Below are 13626 nucleotides of genomic sequence, written 5' to 3' on the forward strand. Positions count from 1 at the left end.
AGTTGTGCATAGAAAGAACAAGTTATGCTTGGAACAGGATACAAGGAACCTGAGCAATGACAAGTGTATATATATAAGGAACCTGAGCAATATATGATAAGCAATAGAAGGAAACAAGAGCAATGATGAGTGATGGTTGATAAGCATGATGATGGCAAAGGAACCATGAAGGTAACTATGTAAATAGGTGTTTGCATACGTTAGCTTCATGAAGTAAGTATCCTATACATACATACGTGAGTCATGTATGTGTAGGAGTCGTTTAATTTAGTTTAGTTTTCTAGTTTGCTTTTAGGTTAGCTTTGGTTTAGTTTGGTCTTGTTTTAGTTTTCTTTATTGTTTTTATAAATATAAAAATACAAAAATATGTGGCTTTAAGTTTAATTAGTTCTCTCACTTGAAGTTTGTTTATGACAAACAAACTTCAATCTAATGTTCTCTTAAGTGTTTATGTGAAGACAGGAACTGACTTAGGTGAAGTCAATGGGTTGGAACATAGAAGACGTCAAGAGGAATTAGAGAGAATGAATGAACCTATAGCAGGTTCTCCCGCGAGAACCAAACCACGAAGGAACCTGACGGTTTTACCTCCAACGAGGTCCAGAAGGAACCTTCGGCAGGCTTTCCGAGAGCCGGAGCATGTTCCCTAACAGGTACATAAAGTGTTCCGTAACAGGTACACACAAGGAGCTACCTAACAAAAGCATGTCAGCAAGCGATAGGTGAAGCTTGGACTGCGAAGATGACAGCAAGTTCCAGGAACTTGGCCTGCGGTTCCAGAAGTGGAACGTTGCCCCGAGATGCAGAATACATCAAAACTACAAGATTCCAGAACAAGAGTTTCAAAGAAGCAACATGAAGACGGAGAAATTAAAGTATATTACTCTAGGATTCATGTAAGTATGTTGGACATAAAAGTCGGTCTGGAACAAGTCTATGGAACCAAAATGGATCACCAGACAGTTAATGAAATTAGAGTTACTAAGAGTTCCGAACCTAATAGGAACTTAAGTATGTGCGTCTTTAAAGTCGGTTTTAATGATAAGTAATTAGAGTTACTAAGAGTTCCGAACCTAATAGGAACTTAAGTATGTGCGTCTTTAAAGTCGGTTTTAATGATATATATATATATATATATATATATATATATATATATATATATATATATATATGTATATATATATATACATGTATACATATACATATATACATATACATATATATATATATACGTATATACATATATATATATATATATATATATATATATACCTAATACGTGCATATCTTTTAGGGATTTGGTTTTACTGAATAAAGATATTTATTTTCTAATAAATCCCTTTTGGAAAAAGATAAGTTCGTTTAGAAAGTAGTTTTAAACAAAAAGATAAGTTTTGAATAAAATATGATTTTATGTTAATTATATCTTATTATTACTGACATATTTTATTTTTTACAAAAAGATATATTTTCGGAAAACATATTTTTAGAAATTATCTTTTAAACTTATCTTTTGATAAAACTTATCTTTTTCAAGATAAAATGAATAATTCGAGTGTACTATAAATATGCTCATATGTATTCACTAGTAGAAAAAAAGGAAATAGGCACTGCACTTTTGGCACCGGTTTTTGAAAACCGGTGGGAAAGAAATGGGCGGGATTGGGAATACGGACTTTTGGCACCGGTTCCTATTAAACCGGTGCGGATTTATCCTTTTCGCACCAATTAACCGGTGCCAATTAAAAAGAGAAAAAAAAAGAGAGAGAGAGAGAGAAAACCGGTGGTATTTCGCACCGGTTCAAGCTAAACCGGTGCCAAATAATATTTTAAAAAAAAAAAAAAAAAATCGGGCTTCATATAAACCCTTAACAGTATTCTTCTTCTCTCTCATCCGCCTCTTTTTTGCTCTCCTTCTCTCTCATCTCTGTTCTTCGTTCTTCTCCCTGTTCTCATCTCCGATCTCTTTCATCTCTTCTCTCTGTTCTTCTCTTCTCTCTTATCTATGATCTCTCTCTTCTATTCCTTCTGATCTCTCGTTTTTCTCTTCCTTCTGATCTCTTGGTCATCTCTCGTTTTTTTTATTTTTTTTATTTTTTTATTTTTTTTTATTTCTCTCGTTTTTCTTACTCTTGTCAACAACCAACGACACCAAGCATAAAAACCGTCGCCGCCGCCGTAGATAATCAAGATTTGAGGTTAGGGTTTCTGGGTTCTTTGAGGTTAAGGTTTCGGTTTCTGGGTCATGGGTTTTTGTTGGTTTTTTCTCTGTTTTTTTGGGTTTATTGGTATTTAGGTTTTTGTTGGTTTTATTTTTGTTTAGGGTTTTTGGGTTTTTTAGGTTTTAAGTTCGAAATTTTTAGATTTTTTTTTGGGTTTTTCTGGGTTCGAAATTCCTGGGTTTTTTTTTGGGTTTTTTCTCGGTTTTTTCTAGGTTTATTGGTTTCTGCGTTTTGATTGGTTTTTCTTGGTTTTGTATTGGTTTTTTTTGGTTTTATTTTCTTTCAAAGTTTCTGGGTTCTGGGTTCTACATTTCTAGTTTTTTTGGGTTGTTCTGGGTTCGAAATTTTTGGTTTTTTCTGGTTTTGAAATTTCTAGTTTTTTGTGGGTTCGAATATTCTGGGTTTTTCTGAGTTTGAAGTTTCTGTGTTGTGATTTTTGGTGTTTTAATTGATGCAGGTAGTATTCGCTCAAAAAAAAAAATTACAATTGCAGTGATTTTACATAGAAAAAGGATTGAAGATTCAAGGATTTTCGTGTTTTTTTTTTTTTTTTAAATGTAAAATAACAATTTATTTGATGAATATATATATATATATATTCATGTATATTACGATTTTGGTGTTCATTGTTGTTCATTGGTGATTAATGTATATTACGATTCTGGTGATTTTTTTTCGATTACGGTTCATTGGTGTTTTAGTGTATGCTGATTTTGAAGTGAAAAAATTGGATTTTTTTTATTTTGTTTTTTGAAGGCATAATTGGCACCGGTTAACCGGTGCCAATTGTAATGAAGACCAAAAAAAATAAAAATTGGCACTCACTTTTAGCACCGGTTAACCGGTGCCAAAGAGGGTATTTTGCACTGGTTAACCGGTGCGAAATCTTTGAATTGCCACTGGTTTTGAACCGGTGCCAAATCTTCAGAGATTTGGCATCCCTCAAATCTTCAACGGTTCAAAATCGGTGCCCAAAGGGGGGTTTGAACCGGTGCCAAAGACCTTTTTTCGCGTAGTGATTCATTCAAAGTTGAGGCTGACGAAGTGAAGTGGTCCTGCTTAATGGTTTCGTCCTTCACTACGAAGCTAAGTCAGTCCTCCCGGTCAAAGTTCCTGTCAGGATTTGGTTTCAATTCGTCCAGTGAGTTCCACACAGATCTCGAGTGTCCAACATATTAGTTTTATCTCTTTATTCATATATATGTATTTAGAGTTATTCAATGAGATCTTGTGATGGGAAAAAGGGTTTTGAGTGTTTTGTGTATTGGGGTGTGAGTGTGAATTCTCTCTAATTCGATTGTAGTCGTGAGTGCACAGTGAGTGAACTTCTAGTGAGAAGCAGAGTGTAGGCACTCTCGGAGTGCTGAGTGAACCTAAGTGTGGTACTTAGGTTGGGTAGGATAGGGTCCTATCATGTAGCAAGTGTTCGGGTAGGAACTTGTGAGTGAAGCAAGTTGTCGGGGAGGAACTTGTGAGAAAGGTCTGTGTGTAATAGGTTGTAACTAAGAGTTGCCCTATTATAGTGAAGTGTTTGTATTGAAACTCCCTTGGAGGGTCGAGGTTTTACTTCTAATTGGGTCCTGGAATTTTTCCTCGTAAAATCCGCTTTGCATTGTTTAAGTTCCTAACAACAACTGTTTTATATTCCGCGAAAATTAGGCACCAGGAACTTACTACAATTCACCCCCCTCTTGTAGTATACCATCCAAATAAAAATCGGTATTAGAGCCGGTGCTCTTGATAAACCGGGCAACCCCAAGGAGCAAGTTTTAGGTAGGAATTCAAGGAATGCAGCGAATGGAACTCAACCATAGAACGATGCCAACACCACGTGAAGACCAAAATCTGCTTGTGAAGCAGAAATGATTTAGAGATGAGCATCTTAGAGGTAAGTGTCTCGTCTTTGAAGTCTTTGTTATATCCATATTATAATGTGTACAAGTTCCTTGCAGTATTTCTAGTGAAACTGTTGATTTTATTTTTGAAGTTTTTAAATTAACTTTGTGAAACCTCAAATCTAATTTGGAGTGTATTTAAAAGCATTTTTCAGATTTACAAATTGATTTATTATTAACGAATCAGTTTACAAGAAATAGTTCAAGGAACTTATTGTGTAGGATTATGCATAGTTGGTCTCTTGAAACCTGGATTACCCCTGAATGGGAACTTAATTATTTATGCAACATAATGAACGTATATTTTGAATATTTGCCAAAGAATGATTATATCATATGTCTTTATTATTCTGAATATTTATTATGTAGACACATGATGTTTATTGTTAGTAAAGATAGTTGGTTTAACCGTAGTTGTTTTAATTATGGATTATTGACAACTATTACTAACAAGAAGGAACCCAATATATATTGAGTAACCAAAGCCAAAAAGTGACTGATTTTGCAGGCTATGTGAGTGGAGACAACCTATTAATGACGATGATACTTTAGTTGTTTGTATATAAGGAATCATGTGCAAGTTCCTCTCACTGGAAAGCCTTTGTAAGAGGTTTGTAGTTGGTGAAATGATATGATGGATAAATGTTTTTGTGCTGGTTATTAATGATTATTTTATAGGTCTATTCATCGAGATAAATAAGTGCATAAAAGATTGTTCCATTAGGGAACTAGGTGCTTAAACTAGTTGGAACTTGGTGAACTTGGAATAATAAAATGAATTAGGGATACAGGAACAACAAAGCTTTTATATCAAGGTGCTATAGGAGTTAACATATAAGTTCATGTTCAGCTTCTTGTTCAAGTACCAGTCAAGTTCCTATTGTTCAAAGTTCCCTGGAACAAATTATAAATTCCTGTAACATTCCCTTACAAAGAACGATGAAGCAAGATGATTATCTTTGACAAAGTGTTGGAGATTCATAATTTCGTTTATGGGACGACATCCAAAAAGGGAGTATCTCTTACAGGAACTCTGTGCTCCAATACTTTTTATGCCTTAGGTTTTATCTATCTCTTTTGACTAACCTACTAACCTTTTGAAAGCACAAAATAATTCTCTTGGGTTTTGATTTTTCAGGTTATATCTTTTGAATGATAATATGAGGAACTTTGACAAGGTGTCGAAGGATTTGAGATTATATACTGAAAGTCAAATCAAGATATATCCTACAAGAAGCCTACAATGGAAGAACTTTGACTTATAACACTAACACAAAAAGTAATATTGTTGCGATACAAAAAGGTAGTAAGTCAAGTTCCTATCCCATAGTGAATAATTTTCTTATCGAGTTTCTAATGCACATTCTGATTATTGTTAAAAGCTTGTAACTCTAGATGTTTCATGGATTAAAGATGACATCATCAATAAAAAGGAGAAATATCCCAAATGAAGGGAATCAAATAAGGAACACATCATTTGTGGATCTCAAGTTGGTCCCTAACAACCACATGACATTTCTAGGTTTTATTGAAGATGAAATACTTCTATGCTTCAAACCTTGAACATGTTAATCTTTTCAATTTCGTGCTTGATAAACCTAGTAGGAACGTGACAATAGGCATATGTATATGTAAGTTCCAAACATGTTAAGATCGAGAAGCATGAGAATCAAAACATGTTATATTCTCTTTCAACATCAGATAGATGGTAAGCAACACTAACCCATTCGATCTTAGTGATATAGATCTGTTTTCCATGTGATATTTGGAGACTAATTGAAAGAGATGTCTTGTTTTTAAGTGATGAATGCAAATGAAAACTTGGTTACTCTTCTTAATAGAAGAGATGATGAACTATTTGTTGAAAGTCTTTTATATAACAAGGTATGTGGCTAAGTGTTCATCAATTATGAAATTAAAGATCTAACAACGGAACCTAGTTCCAGTCATGTTTGATGATTCTTGCAGGAACACAGGATTGACAACAAGTTTCCAACTCTGAATCCTGGAAGACACGAGGAAAATGATGCTATATACTAATGGTCTTTGCAGGAACTTTGGACTAGTTTTCAATACCTCTTGCTACATCATCAACATGGAAACAATAGATCTTTGATTAACAAGACACCCTATGTTCCACTTAGGGAAGTTTGATGATTGAAGTGACAAGGCGATTTATCCATAAAACGCCTAAAATAATTAAACATAAAGAGTTCAGTTTATAATGGTTAATGTGAAAAAGTGAACATATTTTCTTTTGAGATTAACATGTTTGCACCCATCAAACAGGTTGAAGATGAAGGATGAACTCACATGTTCTTGTAGAACTAGTTGAGTTTCTAATGAAGAAATATGTCACTAAGACTAACAACAAGGGCTAGCTACATTACTTTATGTTTAGGAACTTTTAGATGATAAGTTCCAAATCGCACAACAAAGTTCAATGAAATTAATACAGGATAGCAAGTTCCGATGAAGTTCCAGAGCTGAGATAATATTTGTTCCGACCAGCAAAATCTCAACAAATTAAGGAACTACAATGTCTTTCATGCATATGTAACCAAGGCCAAGCTTCACACTACCTTGAAGCATTTGAGGATGCAACTTGAATGTTGGATGTGCAATAGGAACTCAATGAGCTTAAAAGGAAGAAGGTGTGTGTCACATCTTGAACCTATTCTAGAACACCTAAAAGGGTCGGAGGTTAAAAAGGGTGTTCTGGAAAAAGCTTGTTGAGTAAGGAACGTGAATGGAACAAGGCCAGGTTGGTTCTTAAAGGAAACAGCCAATACAAAGGTATGTTTGTTTTTAAGGAACTTGTTGCTCATGTAGCTAGACTTGAACATAATCGCATATTATTTGTTCTTGCTGTTTATGTGGGATTAGAGTTGTACCACATGGATGTCTTGCATGCCTTTTATATGAATTATTATATAGACGTCTATGTGGAACATACTCTACCATATAATGCTATCCAAGTTCCTTCTTGAAAATTGAGTTTTAAAATTGTCAATTTCTGTTTTCAAGATGGACTAAGTTATTAGTTGTACTTATTTACATTGATTATACTTCTGGTACAACTAACGAGCCATTGTGCATTGGTTTTTGATAATTCTATGATGAGGAAATGTATTTGTAAGCATTAACCACTGACAATGAAACCTGAGTTAGAAGTGGAAGTTCATATTAGATTCGAGATCATCATCAAGGAACAGAACAACCACTTCAAGAACTCTCAGGTAAGCCATCATATTCAACCAATGCTTTAAAGTTAAATCTTTACATGGTAAAAGGCTACATAAGGTATAAGTTCCTTTTCACATTATGTCATTATATGACTTGAATTGATATAATTATAGTATGAATGCTATATGTGAATTTGTGAATTGATTCTCTTATGGTTTTGTCTTGGCTTGTCATATTCTTGTATATTGCTTAACGGAACAAGACGTGATGAAACATAACATGAGTATAAAGTAATTTTCCCTTAAGTTATGTCAAGTTGAGGTTCATATATATGTATGTTAAAATTGAAGTAAAGTATGTGCGCTTATTGTTAATGTCTCACACTTAGTTCTTTTGCTGTAAAAGACATACTCACTTGCCTAAGAGTATTAGAGGTCTCATAATAGAACCATAGGTGTTGTCAAACACAAAATTCCTAAATTGCCAAAGGAATAATGGAAGAAACTTTGATGGAACAAGTTCCCAAACTGATTGTACCTCACTTGTTTAAATCTCAGAGAGGAACTAACCTATCTTTTTGCCAATTTCAAGCATCCACACCATATATCTTCAAATGCAACATTATTCTACAACTCTAAGTTGTGTGTCTGTGTTGCATGTACTTTAATTGTTTCATATTCTCAGAAATTCGAAGATTCTTACCCACCCAATTTCCTTTTTTCGTTCATACTCTTTTACTTCTTATTCTCACTTTCCATGTGCTCTAAGTTATAATTCTTCACCCTTTTGTGGTTCAATGAAACATGAAGAATGGTGAATACAATTTGAGGGGGAAATTGAAGAGAAAGCAAGAAGTAAGCATTTGAAAAGGAAAAAGAATGGTAAGGGACTCGGGTGGGATAAGGTAGGAACCAAGAAAGCAAGATGGTTCAAATCTGGTTGTGGAACTCAAGTGTTTGAGTAAGTGTTATCTTCACTGTTTATAAATGTGTTATTCTAGGAAAGAATGCAAAATCGTTGTAGTGACACCATTAAAAAAAAAAAGAAAAAGAAAAAAAATGAAAAAAGAAGAAGAAAAAGAAAAAAAGGGGTGATCAAATTTTTATTTTCCTAGATGTCTATATATGAAGAATATTGATTGTTTTGATGTCGTGTACTCGTACACTTGGAAAGCTAGTGAAGGAACAACAATAAACGTTGAAGGAACTTAACTATGAAGCTGAAATCTATTTAAGTTCCAGTGAGCAGAATGTTCCTCAAAGAACACTACTAGAAAACAGCTTGATTCCGATGAAAAAATTCCGTTGGAAACAGTTGAAATTCCGTCGAAAAAGGGTCTTCTGACGGATTTCCGTCGAAAATTTCTGTCGCAAAACACTTTGTAGGAAATTCGACCTATTCCGAGGGAAATTCCGTCGGAAGACCAGTTTCCGACGGAATTTTCGACGAATTTATTTCTGTCGGCGCTGTTTTTGACTTTAATCGAGAGTCCGTCGCAACCTTCCGACGGAAAAGATTCCGCCGGAATATACCTCTTTCGACGGAATTTTCCGTCGTAAACTATTTTCTTCCGACGAAAATTTCCGTCGGAAAAGTTAATAATAAAAAAATAAAAAAAAAACAGCCCCACCATAACCCTTACCCCACCCAGATCCACCACTGCCCACACCCCTGCTCACCACCCTAACCCACCCCACCGCCACCCCCTAACCCTTAACCCCCACCCACCAGAATCGTACCACCGTAACCCCACCCCACCACCATAACCCCATTAGCCACAACCTACCGAGACCGTACCACCATAACCCCACCCCAACCCACCCAACCACCGTAACCCCACCCTACCCTCTAACCCACCTAGCCCAGATCTATATAATACCCAGATCTAAAACAAACGGCCACCCACAACCACCACCCAGACTCACGCCACCAAACCCACAAAACCACCAAAACCCTAACTAACCCTAACCACGCCACCAAACCCCACGAAACGACCCAAAAATTCACACATCGCCACCCACCACTAGCCCACACATCACACATGCACACACAACAACTCAGAGGCTCAAAAATTTTAAAAAATCAAAGAAAAAAACTCAGAAAAGCGAAAAATTAAAACATAAACATACCTTGAATTGAAATGGGCTTCGAATTTCACCACGAAAACGGTTTAACAATGCCAAATTCGGCCATGAAAATTCTAGATCTAGGCTTTTAATGGTCGAATTTGGCCTAAAAAACCTTTAAAATAATAAAAAAAAATTGTTGACGTTGCGCAATGGTGGTGGTGGTGTTGGTTGCGTCGTGGTGTGCGGCGGTGTTGATGTTGTTGACGTTGGTGTGAGATACATTGGTGTGAGAAGGAGGAGAAAGAAGATGAGAGAAGAAGGAGGCGAGAAAGACGAGAAGAGAAGGGGAAGGATAAGGACGAGAGATAAGAGGAAAGAGAAGGGGAAGGAGAAACATAAGGGGAGGGAGAAGAGATTCAGAGAAGAGGAGAGGAGAAACAGAAGGGGAAGGAGAAAGAAGAGGAGAGAGAAAGAGAGGGGAAAGAGGCGGAAATATTAAGGAGGGGAAAGGGTTAAAGGGGTTTATTCCGTCGGAAGCTTATAGTTCCGAGGGAATTAATTTCCGTCGCAAGAATTCCGAGGGATTTTCCGTCGTAACGTACCTTTTCTGACGCAATTTCCCGACATACCCTAATTCCATCGAAAAGTTCGAATTTTTCGACGGAATTTAGGTCCGTCGGAACGATTCTGTCAAAAAACGGCCTATTTCTAGTAGTGGAAGTTGGTGGTTGTAGTAATGGAACTTGGTAATCAATTAGCAAAATGAAAATGTATTGTGTTTAGCAAGAGGTTCAAGAGTATGAAATGAAGAACAAATGTAGTGAACAGGTCTAAACAAAGAGCACAATTTCTACTTCATGTTCCCTCTATTCATTTTGTTCCATATGCTTCTTTATATATCTTTTGAGCTTGCGCTTTCATTTGCCTATTCATGCAATCCATTTCTAACTTTTAGCTCTGATCTTTATTTGATTTTTAACTTCTTATTTGTCAAGTTCAATCAAGAGTTTTGAAGTTAGGCCTTTAGATCGTGAGTTGGAAATTAGTGTGGAACCGGTATACATGTTTGAAAAGTGAGTACCTTGAGGCTTTTAGGAATAACAAGTGTTTAACCATTATATGTTTACTTATTATATGGTGGTAGGTGTGACATATGACTTTACGTGTGTATAATTTACTAAAAACAAACATGTGGAACAATACCCTTTTTGATAATGACAAAAGGGGGAAGAATATGTATGATGCTTATGATATGTAGTAATTAACACTACACCACAATAAGCTTTTAATAGCGCTTTTTCTCAATAAAAGATAGTGCTTATGAAGTGTTGTAAATTATAGGCACTGCTAAAAGAATTACAGCGCTTTAAATAAGCGCTATCAATGTTTGCATATTTAGCAGCGTTAGATAAATAAGCGTTATTATTGCTCATTTAAGGGCATTTAGCTAAAAATCAATATTAATTTGATTTTTTCTTTTTTTTTTTTGGATTTTTTCTTTTTCCTAAGCATGCTTCATATTTTTTGTAGCATTATATATATAATAAAAAAAAAAGGCTAAAAGAAACCATTATAGAGCTCAATTTAATAATTGAATATTATACGCAATAAAACCAATATAATTTTTTTTTTTTTTCATATCAAACAAACAACTCGGTGTCTAATAAATTTGATATACAATAAGCACAACACAAAAAATAAAAAGGAAAAAAAATACATTTACAAATTATCTACTTTTAACTTTAAATCAACATATTAAAATTTGAAGATCATAGTACAAAATCATCCACCATAACATTTACATGAGAAGAACACGATGCGCCTTGAGTACTGACTTCATCAATTTAGTCTTGATTGTAATTTGAATTGTTCCAATAATGAAAGTACTACAAAATGAGAAAGTTGATTAGCTTAGTTTGTAGCAATGCACAATATATACACATAATTAAACAAAGTAGGCTACATTGAACTGACAAGTACATGTTAGTCCATTGGATAAATATACTAGCACATAATTAAGTTACAACATGTACCTCCAGGCCACATGCAAGGTTCGTTATTGTTCTTCCTGCAGATTATAAAGCTTTAAATCATCTAAAAGTCTTGTTAAAAGATGATCACATTATATCAAATATAGAACTTCGAGAAGGTAATCAACTTCGGGCAACAAGATCAAATTAGGTAGAGAGCATTAAGAAATTAATGACAAAAAAATATAAATAGAAATATGAACCTGAAGGTGATAATAGGATCAACCATGATATTTCAAGTCCAATAAGTGAGATAACATTCTTCTTAGTGGATAAGGATTTAAACTATAAGAAATTTAGATAAAAAAAAAAAAAAGACTATAAGAATGAGCTTTTTATTTGAAAAGCAAGTGAGTAATATTGCAAAGATAGATACTCATATAGAATTTTATAAGTTAATGGTTTATTTCAAGACTTAAATTAGACATCTAGCAATTATGTAGATCAAGAGTAATTATTTTTTCTAGTGAAGGTTGTTGAATTCTGAAGCAGATTAATGAAGGAAATGAGGGGAAGAAACATATGAAACCCAAAAAAAAAAAAAAAAAAAAAAAAAAAAGCAAGTGTATGTAGAAATATTTAACTAGTAAAAATTAACTCTTGACCTTATTAGTGAAAAAACATAGTCGAGGAGCCTAAACATGGTTTTATATCCTTAATGATGACCGATGGTAATATATACAAAGTTTTCTAATTTCTTATCACTATATACTTTGCTAAGGTTTTTCAGGAGTCTTAGTTCAACACCTAGACAATAATAGTTAGTCAAGATTATTAATGTCAACTAAAAAGTCACATTCAATTATAGACAGTTTAGGCATACAACCAAATTAAATAATCGACTAATTTGTCTTACCTGAATGCATGACTAGAATTCAATTTTTATTTCATCTAATTCAAACGGATCATCTAATATTATTAATTGTTAAGTTAAAATGAGTATAATCAATTTCAACTTTTATGGCTAGTCAATGGATTCAACTCATTCAAGGACCTGTTTTATATAGTATATAGTTTATCACACGAGCGTACATGAAATTTTATGATATATAAGAAACTTTGATAATAAGATTAAGCTTGATGAGAATTCCTTAAATAAAAAAGTCTTCTTTAAAAAGTAGATTCAACTAAAAAATCTTTAGAAATGCACCACATCCACAATCAACAAGTAGATTCAACTAAAAAATCCTTAAAAATGCACCTTATATCAACATCTGACAATCGAATTCCCTTATTCTTCATATTTTCATAGCAAAACTCTAATTATTCACCAAATCAAACTTTTAATAATTGGAATCCGGCAACACCACATTCAAAATCAGAGCATAAGTAATAATCAATGGGAAATTACTACTACTATCAAAGGAATAAAACATACAAAGTATAAAAAATTAATTGAGAAAAAAACAGAAGGCAATACCCAGCATAATGGAAGTGGCGAGGAGTTTATTAAGAAAAACCTTCGAAACCCTTAAACGATCGAAACTCGATTTGGTGCTAAGAGAACTGGGAATTCAGTGAAAGTGGAAAAAGTAAAAATTTTAGGGAACTGCAGTAGTGAAATCGTGGAGTATACAAAGTAATAGTGTGGGAAGTGGGTGATTGCATTTTTTTTTTCCTTTTCTTTTTTTTTTTTTTTTTTTTTAAAAAAAAAAAAAAAAGTCTTATCAACAGCAGATTAATTGCGTTGAGTGGAAAAGCGCTGTGTTATAATAAGATGGAAATTAAGGTATTTTTATTATGCATTATTTAGTAGCGTTTAAGATTAAAGCGCTGTTATATGATAAAAACAACAGCATCTTTCTAAGATTGCTATTAATAAGGTGCTGCTAATCAGTGCTTTTGTTGTAGTGTAAGTCTAAAGTTCTTATTCATCATGATATTTGATAGTATATATATTAACAATGATGTGTATTGCTAGTTTCTTACTATATGAAGTTCCTTTGTATGTTCCTAACTTGTTCTAAAGTTACTTCCTTGAAGAAGTAAGGGGAATAAATGTACAACGACGATTTAATTATTAATGTGTGATAAGCATCATTAGTTTGTCATCGATCATCAAAAAGGGGAAAATTAAGTAATTAGGTTTTGATGATAGTAAACTAATGATGATTATCTATCTAACGTGTTTGTTAAGTTGTGCATAGAAAGAACAAGTTATGCTTGGAACAAGATACAAGGAACCTGAGCAATCACAAGTATATATATAATGAACTTGAGCAAT

General features: G+C 33.9%; 1 long non-coding RNA gene across 2 annotated transcripts; it reads right to left on the reverse strand.

Annotated features, from left to right (window-relative positions):
• Nucleotides 1-10445: 10445 nt before the first annotated feature.
• Nucleotides 10446-13364, reverse strand: LOC110707799. Of its 2 annotated transcripts, none has more exons than XR_002508591.1 (3): nucleotides 12823-13364; nucleotides 11406-11687; nucleotides 10446-11258 (listed from the first exon to the last, which is right to left on the reverse strand). It is a non-coding gene; the product is annotated as an uncharacterized LOC110707799 (long non-coding RNA). The 2 variants fall into 2 exon arrangements; XR_002508590.1 differs by having other exon boundaries at nucleotides 11406-11440; nucleotides 12823-13363.
• Nucleotides 13365-13626: the final 262 nt, after the last annotated feature.

This window comes from Chenopodium quinoa, unplaced genomic scaffold, assembly GCF_001683475.1.
Source record: "Chenopodium quinoa cultivar QQ74 unplaced genomic scaffold, ASM168347v1, whole genome shotgun sequence".
Lineage (NCBI taxonomy): Eukaryota > Viridiplantae > Streptophyta > Magnoliopsida > Caryophyllales > Amaranthaceae > Chenopodium > Chenopodium quinoa.